Source organism: Hemitrygon akajei, unplaced genomic scaffold, assembly GCF_048418815.1.
Source record: "Hemitrygon akajei unplaced genomic scaffold, sHemAka1.3 Scf000114, whole genome shotgun sequence".
NCBI lineage: Eukaryota > Metazoa > Chordata > Chondrichthyes > Myliobatiformes > Dasyatidae > Hemitrygon > Hemitrygon akajei.
The window spans coordinates 450,290-471,325 of record NW_027332000.1 but is presented as its reverse complement, the minus strand read 5'-3'; positions in this window follow the sequence as shown (position 1 = coordinate 471,325).

The window sequence follows — 21,036 nt, the reverse complement described above, 5'->3', positions numbered from 1 at the left end:
GACAGGGAAGTTATGGAGGGTACAGGTTCAGGGCATATTTGTGTGGAGATCTGCAGTGGGACGTTCCAGTGAGACATGAGGTTATGGACGGGTACAGGTTCAGGGCACATTTGTGTGGAGTTCTGCATTGGTACGTTCCAGTGAGACAGGGAGGTTATGGAGGGGTACAGGTTCAGGGCAAATTTGTGTGTAGTTCTGCATTGGTACGTTCCCGTGAGACAGGGAGGTTATGGAGGGTACAGGTTCAGGGCATATTTCTGTTTTAGTTCTGCAGTGGTACGTTCCAGTGAGACAGGGAGGTTATGGGTGGGTGCAGGTTCAGGGCATATTTGTGTGGAATTCTGCATTGGTACGTTCCAGTGAGACAGGGAGGTTATGGAGGGTACAGGTTCAGGGCATATTTGAGTGGAGTTCTGCATTGGTACGTTCCAGGGAGACAGGGAGGTTATGGAGGGGTACAGGTTCAGGGCACATTTGTGTGGAGTTCTGCATTGGTACGTTCCAGTGAGACAGGGAGCTTATGGAGGGGTACAGGTTCAGGGCAAATTTGTGTGTAGTTCTGCAGTGGGACGTTCCAGTGAGAAATGAGGTTATGGACGAGTACAGGTTCAGGGCACATTTGTGTGGACTTCTGCATTGGTACGTTCCAGTGAGACCGGGAGGTTATGGAGGGGTACAGGTTCAGGGCATATTTGTGTGGAGTTCTGCGTTGATACGTTCCAGTGTGACTGGGAGGTTAATGAGGGGTACAGGTTCAGGGCATATTTGTTTGCAGTTCTGCAGTGGGACGTTCCAGTGAGACATGAGGTTATGGACGGGAACAGGTTCAGGGCACATTTGAGTGGAGTTCTGCATTGGTACGTTCCAATGAGACAGTTAGGTTACTGAGGGTACAGGTTCAGGGCAAATTTGAGTGTAGTTCTGCATTGGCACTTTCCATTGAGACAGATAGGTTATGGAGGGGTACAGGTTCAGGGCACATTTGTGAGGAGTTCTGCTTTGGTACATTCCAGTGTGACAGGGAGGTTATGGAGGGGTACAGGTTCAGGGCATATTTGTGTGGAACTCTGCATTGGTACGTTCCAGTGAGACAGGGAGGTTATGGAGGGGTACAGGTTCAGGGCAAATTTGTGTGTAGTTCTGCAGTGGGACGTTCCAGTGAGACATGAGGTTATGGACGGGTACAGGTTCAGGGCACATTTGTGTGGACTTCTGCATTGGTACGTTCCAGTGAGACCGGGAGGTTATGGAGGGGTACAGGTTCAGGGCATATTTGTGTGGAGTTCTTCATTGGTACGTTCCAGTGAGACAGGGAGGTTATGGAGGGTACAAGTTCAGGGCATATTTGTGTGGAGTTCTGCATTGGTACGTTCCAGTGAGACAGGGAGGTTATGGATGTGTACAGGTTCAGGGCATATTTGTGTCGAGTTCTGCATTGGTACTTTCCAGTGGGACTGGGAGGTTATGGAGGGTACCGGTACATGGCATATTTGTGTGGAATTCTGCAGTGAGACGTTCCAGTGAGACAGGGAGTTTATGGACGTGTGCAGGTTCATGGCATATTTGTGTGGAATTCTGCATTGGTACGTTCCAGTGAGACAGGGAGGTTTTGGAGGGGTACCGGTTCAGGGCATTTTTGTGTGGAATTCTGCATTGGTACGTTCCAGTGAGACAGGGAGCTCATGGTGGGTACAGGTTCAGGGCATATTTGTGTGGAGTTCTGTATTGGTACGTTCCAGTGAGACAGGGAGGTTTTGGAGGGGTACAGGTTCAGGGTATATTTGTTTGGAGTTCTGCGTTGGTACGTTCCTGTGTGACTGGGAGGTTATGGAGGGGTACACGTTCAGGGCATATTTGTGTGGAGTTCTGCAGTGGGACGTTCCTGTGAGACAGGGAGGTTATGGACGGGTACAGGTTCAGGGCACATTTGTGTGGAGTTCTGCATTGGTACGTTCCAGTGTGACTGGGAGGTTATGGAGGGGTACAGGTTCAGGGCATATTTGTTTGGAGTTCTGCATTGGTACGTTCCAGTGAGACAGGGAAGTTATGGAGGGTACAGGTTCAGGGCATATTTGTGTGGAGTTCTGCAGTGGGACGTTCCAGTGAGACATGAGGTTATGGACGGGTAGACTTTCAGGGCACATTTGTGAGGAGTTCTGCATTGGTACGTTCCAGTGAGACAGGGAGGTTATGGAGGGGTACAGGTTCAGGGCAAATTTGTGTGTAGTTCTGCAGTGGGACGTTCCAGTGACACATGAGGTTATGGACGGGTACAGGTTCAGGGCACATTTGTGTGCCCTTCTGCATTGGTACGTTCCAGTGAGACCGGGAGGTTATGCAGGGGTACAGGTTCAGGGCATATTTGTGTGTAGTTCTGCATTGGTACGTTCCAGTGAGAAAGGGAGGCTATAGAGGGGTACAGGTTCAGGGCAAATTAGTGTGGTTTTCTGCATTGGTACGTTCCAGTGAGACAGGGAGGTTATGGAGGGTACAAGTTCAGGGCATATTTGTGTGGAGTTCTGCATTGGTACGTTCCAGTGAGACAGGGAGGTTATGGATGTGTACAGTTTCATGGCATATTTGTGTGGAGTTCTGCATTGGTACTTTCCAGTGGGACTGGGAGGTTATGGAGGTTACCGGTACATCGCATATTTGTGTGGAATTCTGCATTGGTAAGTTCAAGTGAGACAGGGAGGTTTTGGAGGGGTACAGGTTCAGGGCATATTTGTCTGGAGTTCTGCATTGGTACGTTCCAGTGAGACAGGGAGGTTATGGAGGGGTACAGGTTCAGGGTATATTTGTGTGGAGTACTGCTTTGGTACGTTTCAGTGTGACTGGGAGGTTATGGAGGGGTACAGGTTCCGGGCATATTTGTTTGGAGTTCTGCATTGGTACGTTCCAGTGAGACAGGGAAGTTATGGAGGGTACAGGTTCAGGGCATATTTGTGTGGAGTTCTGCAGTGGGACGTTCCAGTGAGACATGAGGTTATGGACGGGTACAGGTTCAGGGCACATTTGTGTGGAGTTCTGCATTGGTACGTTCCAGTGAGTCAGGGAGGTTATGGAGGGGTACAGGCTCAGGGCATATTTGTGTGGAGCTCTGCATTGGTACGTTCCAGTGAGACAGGGAGGTTATGGAGGGGTACAGGTTCAGAGCAAATTTGTGTGTAGTTCTGCAGTGGGACGTTCCAGTGAGACATGAGGTTATGGACGGATACAGGTTCAGGGCACATTTGTGTGGACTTCTGCATTGGTACGTTCCAGTGAGACCGGGAGGTTATGGAGCGGTGCAGGTTCAGGGCATATTTGTGTGGAGTTCTGCATTGGTACTTTCAAGTGAGACAGGGAGGTTATGCAGAGTACAGGTTCATGGCATATTTGTGTGGAGTTCTGCATTGGTACGTTCCAGTGAGATAAGGAGGTTATGGAGGGATACAGGTTCAGGGCATATTTGTGTGGTGTTCTGCATTGGTATGTTCCAGTGAGACAGGGAGGTTATGGAGGGTACAGGTTCAGGGCATATTTGTGTGGAGCTCTGCATTGGTACGTTCCAGTGAGACAGGGAGGTTATGTAGGGGTACAGGTTCAGGGCAAATTTGTGTGTAGTTCTGCAGTGGGACGTTCCAGTGAGACATGAGGTTATGGACGGGTACAGGTTCAGGGCACATTTGTGTGGACATCTGCATTGGTACGTTCCAGTGAGACCGGGAGGTTATGGAGGGGTACAGGTTCAGGGCATATTTGTGTGGAGTTCTTCATTGGTACGTTCCAGTGAGACAGGGAGGTTATGGAGGGTACAAGTTCAGGGCATATTTGTGTGGAGTTCTGCATTGGTACGTTCCAGTGAGACAGGGAGGTTATGGATGTGTACAGGTTCAGGGCATATTTGTGTCGTGTTCTGCATTGGTACTTTCCAGTGGGACTGGGAGGTTATGGAGGGTACCGGTACATGGCATATTTGTGTGGAATTCTGCAGTGAGACGTTCCAGTGAGACAGGGAGTTTATGGACGTGTACAGGTTCATGGCATATTTGTGTGGAATTCTGCATTGGTACGTTCCAGTGAGACAGGGAGGTTTTGGAGGGGTACCGGTTCAGGGCATTTTTGTGTGGAGTTCTGCAGTGGGACGTTCCAGTGAGACAGGGTGGTTATGGACGGGTACAGGTTCAGGGCACATTTGTGTGGAGTTCTGCATTGGTACGTTCCAGTGAGACAGGGAGATTATGGAGGGGTACAGGTTCAGGGCATATTTGTGTGGAGTTCTGCATTGGTACGTTCCTGATAGACAGGGAGGTTATGGAGGGGTACAGGTTCAGGGCAAATTTGTGTGGAGTTCTGCATTAGTACATTCCAGTGAGACAAGGAGGTTCTGGGTGGGTACAGGTTCAGGGCATATCTGTGTGGAATTCTGCATTGGTACGTTCCAGTGAGACAGGGAGATTATGGAGGGTACAGGTTCAGGGCATATTTGGCTGGAGTTCTGCATTGGTACGTTCCAGTGAGACAGGGAGGTTATGGAGGGGTACAGGTTCAGGGTATATTTGTGTGGAGTACTGCTTTGGTACGTTCCAGTGTGACTGGGAGGTTATGGAGGGGTACAGGTTCCGGGCATATTTGTTTGGAGTTCTGCATTGGTACGTTCCAGTGAGACAGGGAAGTTGTGGAGGGTACAGGTTCAGGGCATATTTGAGTGGAGTTCTGCAGTGGGACGTTCCAGTGAGACATGAGGTTATGGACGGGTACAGGTTCAGGGCACATTTGTGTGGAGTTCTGCATTGGTACGTTCCAGTGAGTCAGGGAGGTTATGGAGGGGTACAGGTTCCGGGCATATTTGTTTGGAGTTCTGCATTGGTACGTTCCAGTGAGACAGGGAAGTTATGGAGGGTACAGGTTCAGGGCATATTTGTGTGGAGTTCTGCAGTGGGACGTTCCAGTGAGACATGAGGTTATGGACGGGTACAGGTTCAGGGCACATTTGTGTGGAGTTCTGCATTGGTACGTTCCAGTGAGTCAGGGAGGTTATGGAGGGGTACAGGTTCAGGGCAAATTTGTGTGTAGTTCTGCAGTGGGACGTTCCAGTGAGACATGAGGTTATGGACGGATACAGGTTCAGGGCACATTTGTGAGGACTTCTGCATTGGTACGTTCCAGTGAGACCGGGAGGTTATGGAGGGGTACAGGTTCAGGGTATATTTGTTTGGAGTTCTGCGTTGGTACGTTCCTGTGTGACTGGGAGGTTATGGAGGGGTACACGTTCAGGGCATATTTGTGTGGAGTTCTGCAGTGGGACGTTCCTGTGAGACAGGGAGGTTATGGACGGGTACAGGTTCAGGGCACATTTGTGTGGAGTTCTGCATTGGTACGTTCCAGTGTGACTGGGAGGTTATGGAGGGGTACAGGTTCAGGGCATATTTGTTTGGAGTTCTGCATTGGTACGTTCCAGTGAGACAGGGAAGTTATGGAGGGTACAGGTTCAGGGCATATTTGTGTGGTGTTCTGCAGTGGGACGTTCCAGTGAGACATGAGGTTATGGACGGGTACAGGTTCAGGGCACATTTGTGTGGAGTTCTGCATTGGTACGTTCCAGTGAGACAGGGAGGTTATGGAGGGGTACAGGTTCAGGGCAAATTTGTGTGTAGTTCTGCAGTGGGACGTTCCAGTGACACATGAGGTATTGGACGGGTACAGGTTCAGGGCACATTTGTGTGCCCTTCTGCATTGGTACGTTCCAGTGAGACCGGGAGGTTATGCAGGGGTACAGGTTCAGGGCATATTTGTGTGGAGTTCTGCATTGGTACGTTCCAGTGAGAAAGGGAGGCTATAGAGGGGTACAGGTTCAGGGCAAATTAGTGTGGTTTTCTGCATTGGTACGTTCCAGTGAGACAGGGAGGTTATGGAGGGTACAAGTTCAGGGCATATTTGTGTGGAGTTCTGCATTGGTACGTTCCAGTGAGACAGGGAGGTTATGGATGTGTACAGGTTCAGGGCATATTTGTGTGGAGTTCTGCATTGGTACTTTCCAGTGGGACGGGGAGGTTATGGACGTTACCGGTACATCGCATATTTGCGTGGAATTCTGCAGTGGGACGTTCCAGTGAGACAGGGAGTTTATGGACGTGTACAGGTTCAGGGCATATTTGTGTGGAATTCTGCATTGGTAAGTTCAAGTGAGACAGGGAGCTTTTGGAGGGGTACAGGTTCACGGCATTGTTGTGTGGAATTCTGCATTGGTACGTTCCAGTGAGACAGGGAGGTTATGGAGGGTACAGGTTCAGGGTATATTTGTGTGGAGTTCTGCATTGGTACGTTCCAGTGAGACAGGGAGGTTTTGGAGGGGTACAGTTTCAGGGTATATTTGTTTGGAGTTCTGCGTTGGTACGTTCCTGTGTGACAGGGAGGTTATGGAGGGGTACACGTTCAGGGCATATTTGTGTGAAGTTCTGCAGTGGGACGTTCCAGTGAGACAGGGTGGTTATGGAGGGGTACAGGTTCAGGGCATATTTGTGTGGAGTTCTGCATTGGTACGTTCCTGTGAGACAGGGAGGTTATGGAGGGGTACAGGTTCAGGGCAAATTTGTGTGGAGTTCTGCATTAGTACATTCCAGTGAGACAAGGAGGTTCTGGGTGGGTACAGGTTCAGGGCATATCTGTGTGGAATTCTGCATTGGTGCGTTCCAGTGAGACAGGGAGGTTATGGAGGGTACAGGTTCAGGGCATATTTGTCTGGAGTTCTGCATTGGTACGTTCCTGTGAGACAGGGAGGTTATGGAGGGGTACAGGTTCAGGGTATATTTGTGTGGAGTACTGCTTTGGTACGTTCCAGTGTGACTGGGAGGTTATGGAGGGGTACAGGTTCCGGGCATATTTGTTTGGAGTTCTGCATTGGTACGTTCCAGTGAGACAGGGAAGTTATGGACGGTACAGGTTCAGGGCATATTTGTGTGGAGTTCTGCAGTGGGACGTTCCAGTGAGACATGAGGTTATGGACGGGTACAGGTTCAGGGCACATTTGTGTGGAGTTCTGCATTGGTACGTTCCAGTGAGTCAGGGAGGTTATGGAGGGGTACAGGCTCAGGGCTTATTTGTGTGGAGCTCTGCATTGGTACGTTCCAGTGAGACAGGGAGGTTATGGAGGGGTACAGGTTCAGGGCAAATTTGTGTGTTGTTCTGCAGTGGGACGTTCCAGTGAGACATGAGGTTATGGACGGATACAGGTTCAGGGCACATTTGTGTGGACTTCTGCATTGGTACGTTCCAGTGAGACCGGGAGGTTATGGAGCGGTGCAGGTTCAGGGCATATTTGTGTGGAGTTCTGCATTGGTACTTTCAAGTGAGACAGGGAGGTTATGCAGAGTACAGGTTCATGGCATATTTGTGTGGAGTTCTGCATTGGTACGTTCCAGTGAGATAAGGAGGTTATGGAGGGATACAGGTTCAGGGCATATTTGTGTGGTGTTCTGCATTGGTATGTTCCAGTGAGACAGGGAGGTTATGGAGGGTACAGGTTCAGGGCATATTTGTGTGGAGCTCTGCATTGGTACGTTCCAGTGAGACAGGGAGGTTATGGAGGGGTACAGGTTCAGGGCAAATTTGTGTGTAGTTCTGCAGTGGGACGTTCCAGTGAGACATGAGGTTTTGGTCGGGTACAGGTTCAGGGCACATTTGTGTGGACATCTGCATTGGTACGTTCCAGTGAGACCGGGAGGTTATGGAGGGGTACAGGTTCAGGGCATATTTGTGTGGAGTTCTTCATTGGTACGTTCCAGTGAGACAGGGAGGTTATGGAGGGGTACAGGTTCAGGGCATATTTGTGTGGAGTTCTGCATTGGTACGTTCCTGTGAGACAGGGAGGTTATGAAGGGGTACAGGTTCAGGGCATATTTGTGTGGAGTTCTGCATTGGTACGTTCCAATGAGACAGGGAGGTTACTGAGGGTACAGGTTCAGGGCAAATTTGAGTGTAGTTCTGCATTGGCACTTTCCAGTGAGACAGATAGGTTATGGAGGGGTACAGGTTCAGGGCACATTTGTGAGGAGTTCTGCATTGGTACATTCCAGTGTGACAGGGAGGTTATGGAGGGGTACAGGTTCAGGGCATATTTGTGTGGAACTCTGCATTGGTACGTTCCAGTGAGACAGGGAGGTTATGGAGGGGTACAGGTTCAGGGCAAATTTGTGTGTAGTTCTGCAGTGGGACGTTCCAGTGAGACATGAGGTTATGGACGGGTACAGGTTCAGGGCACATTTGTGTGGACATCTGCATTGGTACGTTCCAGTGAGACCGGGAGGTTATGGAGGGGTACAGGTTCAGGGCATATTTGTGTGGAGTTCTTCATTGGTACGTTCCAGTGTGTCTGGGAGGTTATGGAGGGGTACAGGTTCAGGGCATATTTGTTTGGAGTTCTGCATTGGTACGTTCCAGTGAGACAGGGAAGTTATGGAGGGTACAGGTTCAGGGCATATTTGTGTGGTGTTCTGCAGTGGGACGTTCCAGTGAGACATGAGGTTATGGACGGGTACAGGTTCAGGGCACATTTGTGTGGAGTTCTGCATTGGTACGTTCCAGTGAGACAGGGAGGTTATGGAGGGGTACAGGTTCAGGGCAAATTTGTGTGTAGTTCTGCAGTGGGACGTTCCAGTGACACATGAGGTATTGGACGGGTACAGGTTCAGGGCACATTTGTGTGCCCTTCTGCATTGGTACGTTCCAGTGAGACCGGGAGGTTATGCAGGGGTACAGGTTCAGGGCATATTTGTGTGGAATTCTGCAGTGGGACGTTCCAGTGAGACAGGGAGTTTATGGACGTGTACAGGTTCAGGGCATATTTGTGTGGAATTCTGCATTGGTACGTTCCAGTGAGACAGGGAGGTTATGGAGGGTACAAGTTCAGGGCATATTTGTGTGGAGTTCTGCATTGGTACGTTCCAGTGAGACAGGGAGGTTATGGATGTGTACAGGTTCAGGGCATATTTGTGTGGAGTTCTGCATTGGTACTTTCCAGTGAGACAGGGAGGTTTTGGAGGGGTACAGTTTCAGGGTATATTTGTTTGGAGTTCTGCGTTGGTACGTTCCTGTGTGACTGGGAGGTTATGGAGGGGTACACGTTCAGGGCATATTTGTGTGAAGTTCTGCAGTGGGACGTTCCAGTGAGACAGGGTGGTTATGGAGGGGTACAGGTTCAGGGCATATTTGTGTGGAGTTCTGCATTGGTACGTTCCTGTGAGACAGGGAGGTTATGGAGGGGTACAGGTTCAGGGCAAATTTGTGTGGAGTTCTGCATTAGTACATTCCAGTGTGACTGGGAGGTTATGGAGGGGTACAGGTTCAGGGCATATTTGTTTGGAGTTCTGCATTGGTACGTTCCAGTGAGACAGGGAAGTTATGGAGGGTACAGGTTCAGGGCATATTTGTGTGGTGTTCTGCAGTGGGACGTTCCAGTGAGACATGAGGTTATGGACGGGTACAGGTTCAGGGCACATTTGTGTGGAGTTCTGCATTGGTACGTTCCAGTGAGACAGGGAGGTTATGGAGGGGTACAGGTTCAGGGCAAATTTGTGTGTAGTTCTGCAGTGGGACGTTCCAGTGACACATGAGGTATTGGACGGGTACAGGTTCAGGGCACATTTGTGTGCCCTTCTGCATTGGTACGTTCCAGTGAGACCGGGAGGTTATGCAGGGGTACAGGTTCAGGGCATATTTGTGTGGAGTTCTGCATTGGTACGTTCCAGTGAGAAAGGGAGGCTATAGAGGGGTACAGGTTCAGGGCAAATTAGTGTGGTTTTCTGCATTGGTACGTTCCAGTGAGACAGGGAGGTTATGGAGGGTACAAGTTCAGGGCATATTTGTGTGGAGTTCTGCATTGGTACGTTCCAGTGAGACAGGGAGGTTATGGATGTGTACAGGTTCAGGGCATATTTGTGTGGAGTTCTGCATTGGTACTTTCCAGTGGGACGGGGAGGTTATGGACGTTACCGGTACATCGCATATTTGCGTGGAATTCTGCAGTGGGACGTTCCAGTGAGACAGGGAGTTTATGGACGTGTACAGGTTCAGGGCATATTTGTGTGGAATTCTGCATTGGTAAGTTCAAGTGAGACAGGGAGCTTTTGGAGGGGTACAGGTTCACGGCATTGTTGTGTGGAATTCTGCATTGGTACGTTCCAGTGAGACAGGGAGGTTATGGAGGGTACAGGTTCAGGGTATATTTGTGTGGAGTTCTGCATTGGTACGTTCCAGTGAGACAGGGAGGTTTTGGAGGGGTACAGTTTCAGGGTATATTTGTTTGGAGTTCTGCGTTGGTACGTTCCTGTGTGACAGGGAGGTTATGGAGGGGTACACGTTCAGGGCATATTTGTGTGAAGTTCTGCAGTGGGACGTTCCAGTGAGACAGGGTGGTTATGGAGGGGTACAGGTTCAGGGCATATTTGTGTGGAGTTCTGCATTGGTACGTTCCTGTGAGACAGGGAGGTTATGGAGGGGTACAGGTTCAGGGCAAATTTGTGTGGAGTTCTGCATTAGTACATTCCAGTGAGACAAGGAGGTTCTGGGTGGGTACAGGTTCAGGGCATATCTGTGTGGAATTCTGCATTGGTGCGTTCCAGTGAGACAGGGAGGTTATGGAGGGTACAGGTTCAGGGCATATTTGTCTGGAGTTCTGCATTGGTACGTTCCTGTGAGACAGGGAGGTTATGGAGGGGTACAGGTTCAGGGTATATTTGTGTGGAGTACTGCTTTGGTACGTTCCAGTGTGACTGGGAGGTTATGGAGGGGTACAGGTTCCGGGCATATTTGTTTGGAGTTCTGCATTGGTACGTTCCAGTGAGACAGGGAAGTTATGGACGGTACAGGTTCAGGGCATATTTGTGTGGAGTTCTGCAGTGGGACGTTCCAGTGAGACATGAGGTTATGGACGGGTACAGGTTCAGGGCACATTTGTGTGGAGTTCTGCATTGGTACGTTCCAGTGAGTCAGGGAGGTTATGGAGGGGTACAGGCTCAGGGCTTATTTGTGTGGAGCTCTGCATTGGTACGTTCCAGTGAGACAGGGAGGTTATGGAGGGGTACAGGTTCAGGGCAAATTTGTGTGTTGTTCTGCAGTGGGACGTTCCAGTGAGACATGAGGTTATGGACGGATACAGGTTCAGGGCACATTTGTGTGGACTTCTGCATTGGTACGTTCCAGTGAGACCGGGAGGTTATGGAGCGGTGCAGGTTCAGGGCATATTTGTGTGGAGTTCTGCATTGGTACTTTCAAGTGAGACAGGGAGGTTATGCAGAGTACAGGTTCATGGCATATTTGTGTGGAGTTCTGCATTGGTACGTTCCAGTGAGATAAGGAGGTTATGGAGGGATACAGGTTCAGGGCATATTTGTGTGGTGTTCTGCATTGGTATGTTCCAGTGAGACAGGGAGGTTATGGAGGGTACAGGTTCAGGGCATATTTGTGTGGAGCTCTGCATTGGTACGTTCCAGTGAGACAGGGAGGTTATGGAGGGGTACAGGTTCAGGGCAAATTTGTGTGTAGTTCTGCAGTGGGACGTTCCAGTGAGACATGAGGTTTTGGTCGGGTACAGGTTCAGGGCACATTTGTGTGGACATCTGCATTGGTACGTTCCAGTGAGACCGGGAGGTTATGGAGGGGTACAGGTTCAGGGCATATTTGTGTGGAGTTCTTCATTGGTACGTTCCAGTGAGACAGGGAGGTTATGGAGGGGTACAGGTTCAGGGCATATTTGTGTGGAGTTCTGCATTGGTACGTTCCTGTGAGACAGGGAGGTTATGAAGGGGTACAGGTTCAGGGCATATTTGTGTGGAGTTCTGCATTGGTACGTTCCAATGAGACAGGGAGGTTACTGAGGGTACAGGTTCAGGGCAAATTTGAGTGTAGTTCTGCATTGGCACTTTCCAGTGAGACAGATAGGTTATGGAGGGGTACAGGTTCAGGGCACATTTGTGAGGAGTTCTGCATTGGTACATTCCAGTGTGACAGGGAGGTTATGGAGGGGTACAGGTTCAGGGCATATTTGTGTGGAACTCTGCATTGGTACGTTCCAGTGAGACAGGGAGGTTATGGAGGGGTACAGGTTCAGGGCAAATTTGTGTGTAGTTCTGCAGTGGGACGTTCCAGTGAGACATGAGGTTATGGACGGGTACAGGTTCAGGGCACATTTGTGTGGACATCTGCATTGGTACGTTCCAGTGAGACCGGGAGGTTATGGAGGGGTACAGGTTCAGGGCATATTTGTGTGGAGTTCTTCATTGGTACGTTCCAGTGTGTCTGGGAGGTTATGGAGGGGTACAGGTTCAGGGCATATTTGTTTGGAGTTCTGCATTGGTACGTTCCAGTGAGACAGGGAAGTTATGGAGGGTACAGGTTCAGGGCATATTTGTGTGGTGTTCTGCAGTGGGACGTTCCAGTGAGACATGAGGTTATGGACGGGTACAGGTTCAGGGCACATTTGTGTGGAGTTCTGCATTGGTACGTTCCAGTGAGACAGGGAGGTTATGGAGGGGTACAGGTTCAGGGCAAATTTGTGTGTAGTTCTGCAGTGGGACGTTCCAGTGACACATGAGGTATTGGACGGGTACAGGTTCAGGGCACATTTGTGTGCCCTTCTGCATTGGTACGTTCCAGTGAGACCGGGAGGTTATGCAGGGGTACAGGTTCAGGGCATATTTGTGTGGAATTCTGCAGTGGGACGTTCCAGTGAGACAGGGAGTTTATGGACGTGTACAGGTTCAGGGCATATTTGTGTGGAATTCTGCATTGGTACGTTCCAGTGAGACAGGGAGGTTATGGAGGGTACAAGTTCAGGGCATATTTGTGTGGAGTTCTGCATTGGTACGTTCCAGTGAGACAGGGAGGTTATGGATGTGTACAGGTTCAGGGCATATTTGTGTGGAGTTCTGCATTGGTACTTTCCAGTGAGACAGGGAGGTTTTGGAGGGGTACAGTTTCAGGGTATATTTGTTTGGAGTTCTGCGTTGGTACGTTCCTGTGTGACTGGGAGGTTATGGAGGGGTACACGTTCAGGGCATATTTGTGTGAAGTTCTGCAGTGGGACGTTCCAGTGAGACAGGGTGGTTATGGAGGGGTACAGGTTCAGGGCATATTTGTGTGGAGTTCTGCATTGGTACGTTCCTGTGAGACAGGGAGGTTATGGAGGGGTACAGGTTCAGGGCAAATTTGTGTGGAGTTCTGCATTAGTACATTCCAGTGAGACAAGGAGGTTCTGGGTGGGTACAGGTTCAGGGCATATCTGTGTGGAATTCTGCATTGGTGCGTTCCAGTGAGACAGGGAGGTTATGGAGGGTACAGGTTCAGGGCATATTTGTCTGGAGTTCTGCATTGGTACGTTCCAGTGAGACAGGGAGGTTATGGAGGGGTACAGGTTCAGGGTATATTTGTGTGGAGTACTGCTTTGGTACGTTCCAGTGTGACTGGGAGGTTATGGAGGGGTACAGGTTCCGGGCATATTTGTTTGGAGTTCTGCATTGGTACGTTCCAGTGAGACAGGGAAGTTATGGAGGGTACAGGTTCAGGGCATATTTGTGTGGAGTTCTGCAGTGGGACGTTCCAGTGAGACATGAGGTTATGGACGGGTACAGGTTCAGGGCACATTTGTGTGGAGTTCTGCATTGGTACGTTCCAGTGAGTCAGGGAGGTTATGGAGGGGTACAGGCTCAGGGCTTATTTGTGTGGAGCTCTGCATTGGTACGTTCCAGTGAGACAGGGAGGTTATGGAGGGGTACAGGTTCAGGGCAAATTTGTGTGTTGTTCTGCAGTGGGACGTTCCAGTGAGACATGAGGTTATGGACGGATACAGGTTCAGGGCACATTTGTGTGGACTTCTGCATTGGTACGTTCCAGTGAGACCGGGAGGTTATGGAGCGGTGCAGGTTCAGGGCATATTTGTGTGGAGTTCTGCATTGGTACTTTCAAGTGAGACAGGGAGGTTATGCAGAGTACAGGTTCATGGCATATTTGTGTGGAGTTCTGCATTGGTACGTTCCAGTGAGATAAGGAGGTTATGGAGGGATACAGGTTCAGGGCATATTTGTGTGGTGTTCTGCATTGGTATGTTCCAGTGAGACAGGGAGGTTATGGAGGGTACAGGTTCAGGGCATATTTGTGTGGAGCTCTGCATTGGTACGTTCCAGTGAGACAGGGAGGTTATGGAGGGGTACAGGTTCAGGGCAAATTTGTGTGTAGTTCTGCAGTGGGACGTTCCAGTGAGACATGAGGTTTTGGTCGGGTACAGGTTCAGGGCACATTTGTGTGGACATCTGCATTGGTACGTTCCAGTGAGACCGGGAGGTTATGGAGGGGTACAGGTTCAGGGCATATTTGTGTGGAGTTCTTCATTGGTACGTTCCAGTGAGACAGGGAGGTTATGGAGGGGTACAGGTTCAGGGCATATTTGTGTGGAGTTCTGCATTGGTACGTTCCTGTGAGACAGGGAGGTTATGAAGGGGTACAGGTTCAGGGCATATTTGTGTGGAGTTCTGCATTGGTACGTTCCAATGAGACAGGGAGGTTACTGAGGGTACAGGTTCAGGGCAAATTTGAGTGTAGTTCTGCATTGGCACTTTCCAGTGAGACAGATAGGTTATGGAGGGGTACAGGTTCAGGGCACATTTGTGAGGAGTTCTGCATTGGTACATTCCAGTGTGACAGGGAGGTTATGGAGGGGTACAGGTTCAGGGCATATTTGTGTGGAACTCTGCATTGGTACGTTCCAGTGAGACAGGGAGGTTATGGAGGGGTACAGGTTCAGGGCAAATTTGTGTGTAGTTCTGCAGTGGGACGTTCCAGTGAGACATGAGGTTATGGACGGGTACAGGTTCAGGGCACATTTGTGTGGACATCTGCATTGGTACGTTCCAGTGAGACCGGGAGGTTATGGAGGGGTACAGGTTCAGGGCATATTTGTGTGGAGTTCTTCATTGGTACGTTCCAGTGAGACATGAGGTTATGGAGGGTACAAGTTCAGGGCATATTTGTGTGGAGTTCTGCATTGGTACGTTCCAGTGAGACAGGGAGGTTATGGATGTGTACAGGTTCATGGCATATTTGTGTGGAATTCTGCATTGGTACGTTCCAGTGAGACAGGGAGGTTTTGGAGGGGTACCGGTTCAGGGCATTTTTGTGTGGAATTCTGCATTGGTACGTTCCAGTGAGACAGGGAGGTTATGGAGGGTACAGGTTCAGGGCATATTTGTGTGGAGTTCTGCATTGGTACGTTCCAGTGAGACAGGGAGGTTTTGGATAGGTACAGTTTCAGGGTATATTTGTTTGGAGTTCTGCGTTGGTACGTTCCTGTGTGACTGGGAGGTTATGGAGGGGTACACGTTCAGGGCATATTTGTGTGGAGTTCTGCAGTGGGACGTTCCAGTGAGACAGGGTGGTTATGGACGGGTACAGGTTCAGGGCACATTTGTGTGGAGTTCTGCATTGGTACGTTCCTGTGAGACAGGGAGGTTATGGAGGGGTACAGGTTCAGGGCAAATTTGTGTGGAGTTCTGCATTAGTACATTCCAGTGAGACAAGGAGGTTCTGGGTGGGTACAGGTTCAGGGCATATCTGTGTGGAATTCTGCATTGGTACGTTCCAGTGAGACAGGGAGGTTATGGAGGGTACAGGTTCAGGGCATATTTGTCTGGAGTTCTGCATTGGTACGTTCCAGTGAGACAGATAGGTTATGGAGGGGTACAGGTTCAGGGCACATTTGTGAGGAGTTCTGCATTGGTACATTCCAGTGTGACAGGGAGGTTATGGAGGGGTACAGGTTCAGGGCATATTTGTGTGGAAATCTGCATTGGTACGTTCCAGTGAGACAGGGAGGTTATGGAGGGGTACAGGTTCAGGGCAAATTTGTGTGTAGTTCTGCAGTGGGACGTTCCAGTGAGACATGAGGTTATGGACGGGTACAGGTTCAGGGCACATTTGTGTGGACATCTGCATTGGTACGTTCCAGTGAGACCGGGAGGTTATGGAGGGGTACAGGTTCAGGGCATATTTGTGTGGAGTTCTTCATTGGTACGTTCCAGTGAGACAGGGAGGTTATGGAGGGTACAAGTTCAGGGCATATTTGTGTGGAGTTCCGCATTGGTACGTTCCAGTGAGACAGGGAGGTTATGGATGTGTACAGGTTCAGGGCATATTTGTGTCGTGTTCTGCATTGGTACTTTCCAGTGGGACTGGGAGGTTATGGAGGGTACCGGTACATGGCATATTTGTGTGGAATTCTGCAGTGAGACGTTACAGTGAGACAGGGAGTTTATGGACGTGTACAGGTTCATGGCATATTTGTGTGGAATTCTGCATTGGTACGTTCCAGTGAGACAGGGAGGTTTTGGAGGGGTACCGGTTCAGGGCATTTTTGTGTGGAGTTCTGCAGTGGGACGTTCCAGTGAGACAGGGTGGTTATGGACGGGTACAGGTTCAGGGCACATTTGTGTGGAGTTCTGCATTGGTACGTTCCAGTGAGACAGGGAGATTATGGAGGGGTACAGGTTCAGGGCATATTTGTGTGGAGTTCTGCATTGGTACGTTCCTGTGAGACATGAGGTTATGGACGGGTACAGGTTCAGGGCACATTTGTGTGGAGTTCTGCATTGGTACGTTCCAGTGAGTCAGGGAGGTTATGGAGGGGTACAGGTTCCGGGCATATTTGTTTGGAGTTCTGCATTGGTACGTTCCAGTGAGACATGAGGTTATGGACGTATACAGGTTCAGGGCACATTTGTGAGGACTTCTGCATTGGTACGTTCCAGTGAGACCGGGAGGTTATGGAGGGGTACAGGTACAGGGTATATTTGTTTGGAGTTCTGCGTTGGTACGTTCCTGTGTGACTGGGAGGTTATGGAGGGGTACACGTTCCGGGCATATTTGTGTGGAGTTCTGCAGTGGGACGTTCCTGTGAGACAGGGAGGTTATGGACGGGTACAGGTTCAGGGCACATTTGTGTGGAGTTCTGCATTCGTACGTTCCAGTGTGACTGGGAGGTTATGGAGGGGTACAGGTTCAGGGCATATTTGTTTGGAGTTCTGCATTGGTACGTTCCAGTGAGACAGGGAAGTTATGGAGGGTACAGGTTCAGGGCATATTTGTTTGGAGTTCTGCATTGGTACGTTCCAGTGAGACAGGGAGGTTATGGAGGGGTACAGGTTCAGGGCAAATTTGTGTGTAGTTCTGCAGTGGGACGTTCCAGTGACACATGAGGTATTGGACGGGTACAGGTTCAGGGCACATTTGTGTGCCCTTCTGCATTGGTACGTTCCAGTGAGACCGGGAGGTTATGCAGGGGTACAGGTTCAGGGCATATTTGTGTGGAGTTCTCCATTGGTACGTTCCAGTGAGAAAGGGAGGCTATAGAGGGGTACAGGTTCAGGGCAAATTAGTGTGGTTTTCTGCATTGGTACGTTCCAGTGAGACAGGGAGGTTATGGATGGTACAAGTTCAGGGCATATTTGTGTGGAGTTCTGCATTGGTACGTTCCAGTGAGACAGGGAGGTTATGGATGTGTACAGGTTCAGGGCATATTTGTGTGGAGTTCTGCATTGGTACTTTCCAGTGGGACTGGGAGGTTATGGAGGTTACCGGTACATCGCATATTTGTGTGGAATTCTGCAGTGGGACGTTCCAGTGAGACAGGGAGTTTATGGACGTGTACAGGTTCAGGGCATATTTGTGTGGAATTCTGCATTGGTAAGTTCAAGTGAGACAGGGAGGTTTTGGAGGGGTACAGGTTCAGGGCATTGTTGTGTGGAATTCTGCATTGGTACGTTCCAGTGAGACTGGGAGGTTATGGAGGGTACAGGTTCAGGGCATATTTGTGTGGAGTTCTGCATTGGTACGTTCCAGTGAGACAGGGAGGTTTTGGAGGGGTACAGTTTCAGGGTATATTTGTTTGGAGTTCTGCGTTGGTACGTTCCTGTGTGACTGGGAGGTTATGGAGGGGTACACGTTCAGGGCATATTTGTGTGGAGTTCTGCAGTGGGACGTTCCAGTGAGACAGGGTGGTTATGGAGGGGTACAGGTTCAGGGCATATTTGTGTGGAGTTCTGCATTGGTACGTTCCTGTGAGACAGGGAGGTTATGGAGGGGTACAGGTTCAGGGCAAATTTGTGTGGAGTTCTGCATTGGTGCGTTCCAGTGAGACAGGGAGGTTATGGAGGGTACAGGTTCAGGGCATATTTGTCTGGAGTTCTGCATTGGTACGTTCCAGTGAGACAGGGAGGTTATGGAGGGGTACAGGTTCAGGGTATATTTGTGTGGAGTACTGCTTTGGTACGTTCCAGTGTGACTGGGAGGTTATGGAGGGTACCGGTACATGGCATATTTGTGTGGAATTCTGCAGTGAGACGTTCCAGTGAGACAGGGAGTTTATGGACGTGTACAGGTTCATGGCATATTTGTGTGGAATTCTGCATTGGTACGTTCCAGTGAGACAGGGAGGTTTTGGAGGGGTACCGGTTCAGGGCATTTTTGTGTGGAGTTCTGCAGTGGGACGTTCCAGTGAGACAGGGTGGTTATGGACGGGTACAGGTTCAGGGCACATTTGTGTGGAGTTCTGCATTGGTACGTTCCAGTGAGACAGGGAAATTATGGAGGGGTACAGGTTCAGGGCATATTTGTGTGGAGTTCTGCATTGGTACGTTCCTGTGAGACAGGGAGGTTATGGAGGGGTACAGGTTCAGGGCAAATTTGTGTGGAGTTCTGCATTAGTACATTCCAGTGAGACAAAGAGGTTCTGGGTGGGTACAGGTTCAGGGCATATCTGTGTGGAATTCTGCATTGGTACGTTCCAGTGAGACAGGGAGGTTATGGAGGGTACAGGTTCAGGGCATATTTGTCTGGAGTTCTGCATTGGTACGTTCCAGTGAGTCAGGGAGGTTATGGAGGGGTACAGGTTCCGGGCATATTTGTTTGGAGTTCTGCATTGGTACGTTCCAGTGAGACAGGGAAGTTATGGAGGGTACAGGTTCAGGGCATATTTGTGTGGAGTTCTGCAGTGGGACGTTCCAGTGAGACATGAGGTTATGGACGGGTACAGGTTCAGGGCACATTTGTGTGGATTTCTGCATTGGTACGTTCCTGTGAGACAGGGAGGTTATGGAGGGGTACAGGTTCAGGGCAAATTTGTGTGGAGTTCTGCATTGGTGCGTTCCAGTGAGACAGGGAGGTTATGGAGGGTACAGGTTCAGGGCATATTTGTCTGGAGTTCTGCATTGGTACGTTCCAGTGAGACAGGGAGGTTATGGAGGGGTACAGGTTCAGGGTATATTTGTGTGGAGTACTGCTTTGGTACGTTCCAGTGTGACTGGGAGGTTATGGAGGGTACCGGTACATGGCATATTTGTGTGGAATTCTGCAGTGAGACGTTCCAGTGAGACAGGGAGTTTATGGACGTGTACAGGTTCATGGCATATTTGTGTGGAATTCTGCATTGGTACGTTCCAGTGAGACAGGGAGGTTTTGGAGGGGTACCGTTTCAGGGCATTTTTGTGTGGAGTTCTGCAGTGGGACGTTCCAGTGAGACAGGGTGGTTATGGACGGGTACAGGTTCAGGGCACATTTGTGTGGAGTTCTGCATTGGTACGTTCCAGTGAGACAGGGAAATTATGGAGGGGTACAGGTTCAGGGCATATTTGTGTGGAGTTCTGCATTGGTACGTTCCTGTGAGACAGGGAGGTTATGGAGGGGTACAGGTTCAGGGCAAATTTGTGTGGAGTTCTGCATTAGTACATTCCAGTGAGACAAGGAGGTTCTGGGTGGGTACAGGTTCAGGGCATATCTGTGTGGAATTCTGCATTGGTACGTTCCAGTGAGACAGGGAGGTTATGGAGGGTACAGGTTCAGGGCATATTTGTCTGGAGTTCTGCATTGGTACGTTCCAGTGAGTCAGGGAAGTTATGGAGGGGTACAGGTTCCGGGCATATTTGTTTGGAGTTCTGCATTGGTACGTTCCAGTGAGACAGGGAAGTTATGGAGGGTACAGGTTCAGGGCATATTTGTGTGGAGTTCTGCAGTGGGACGTTCCAGTGAGACATGAGGTTATGGACGGGTACAGGTTCAGGGCACATTTGTGTGGAGTTCTGCATTGGTACGTTCCAGTGAGTCAGGGAGGTTATGGAGGGGTACAGGTTCAGGGCAAATTTGTGTGTAGTTCTGCAGTGGGACGTTCCAGTGAGACATGAGGTTATGGACGGATACAGGTTCAGGGCACATTTGTGAGGACTTCTGCATTGGTACGTTCCAGTGAGACCGGGAGGTTATGGAGGGGTACAGGTTCAGGGTATATTTGTTTGGAGTTCTGCGTTGGTACGTTCCTGTGTGACTGGGAGGTTATGGAGGGGTACACGTTCAGGGCATATTTGTGTGGAGTTCTGCAGTGGGACGTTCCTGTGAGACAGGGAGGTTATGGACGGGTACAGGTTCAGGGCACATTTGTGTGGAGTTCTGCATTGGTACGTTCCAGTGTGACTGGGAGGTTATGGAGGGGTACAGGTTCAGGGCATATTTGTTTGGAGTTCTGCATTGGTACGTTCCAGTGAGACAGGGAAGTTATGGAGGGTACAGGTTCAGGGCATATTTGTGTGGTGTTCTGCAGTGGGACGTTCCAGTGAGACATGAGGTTATGGACGGGTACAGGTTCAGGGCACATTTGTGTGGAGTTCTGCATTGGTACGTTCCAGTGAGACAGGGAGGTTATGGAGGGGTACAGGTTCAGGGCAAATTTGTGTGTAGTTCTGCAGTGGGACGTTCCAGTGACACATGAGGTATTGGACGGGTACAGGTTCAGGGCACATTTGTGTGCCCTTCTGCATTGGTACGTTCCAGTGAGACCGGGAGGTTATGCAGGGGTACAGGTTCAGGGCATATTTGTGTGGAGTTCTGCATTGGTACGTTCCAGTGAGAAAGGGAGGCTATAGAGGGGTACAGGTTCAGGGCAAATTAGTGTGGTTTTCTGCAATGGTACGTTCCAGTGAGACAGGGAGGTTATGGAGGGTACAAGTTCAGGGCATATTTGTG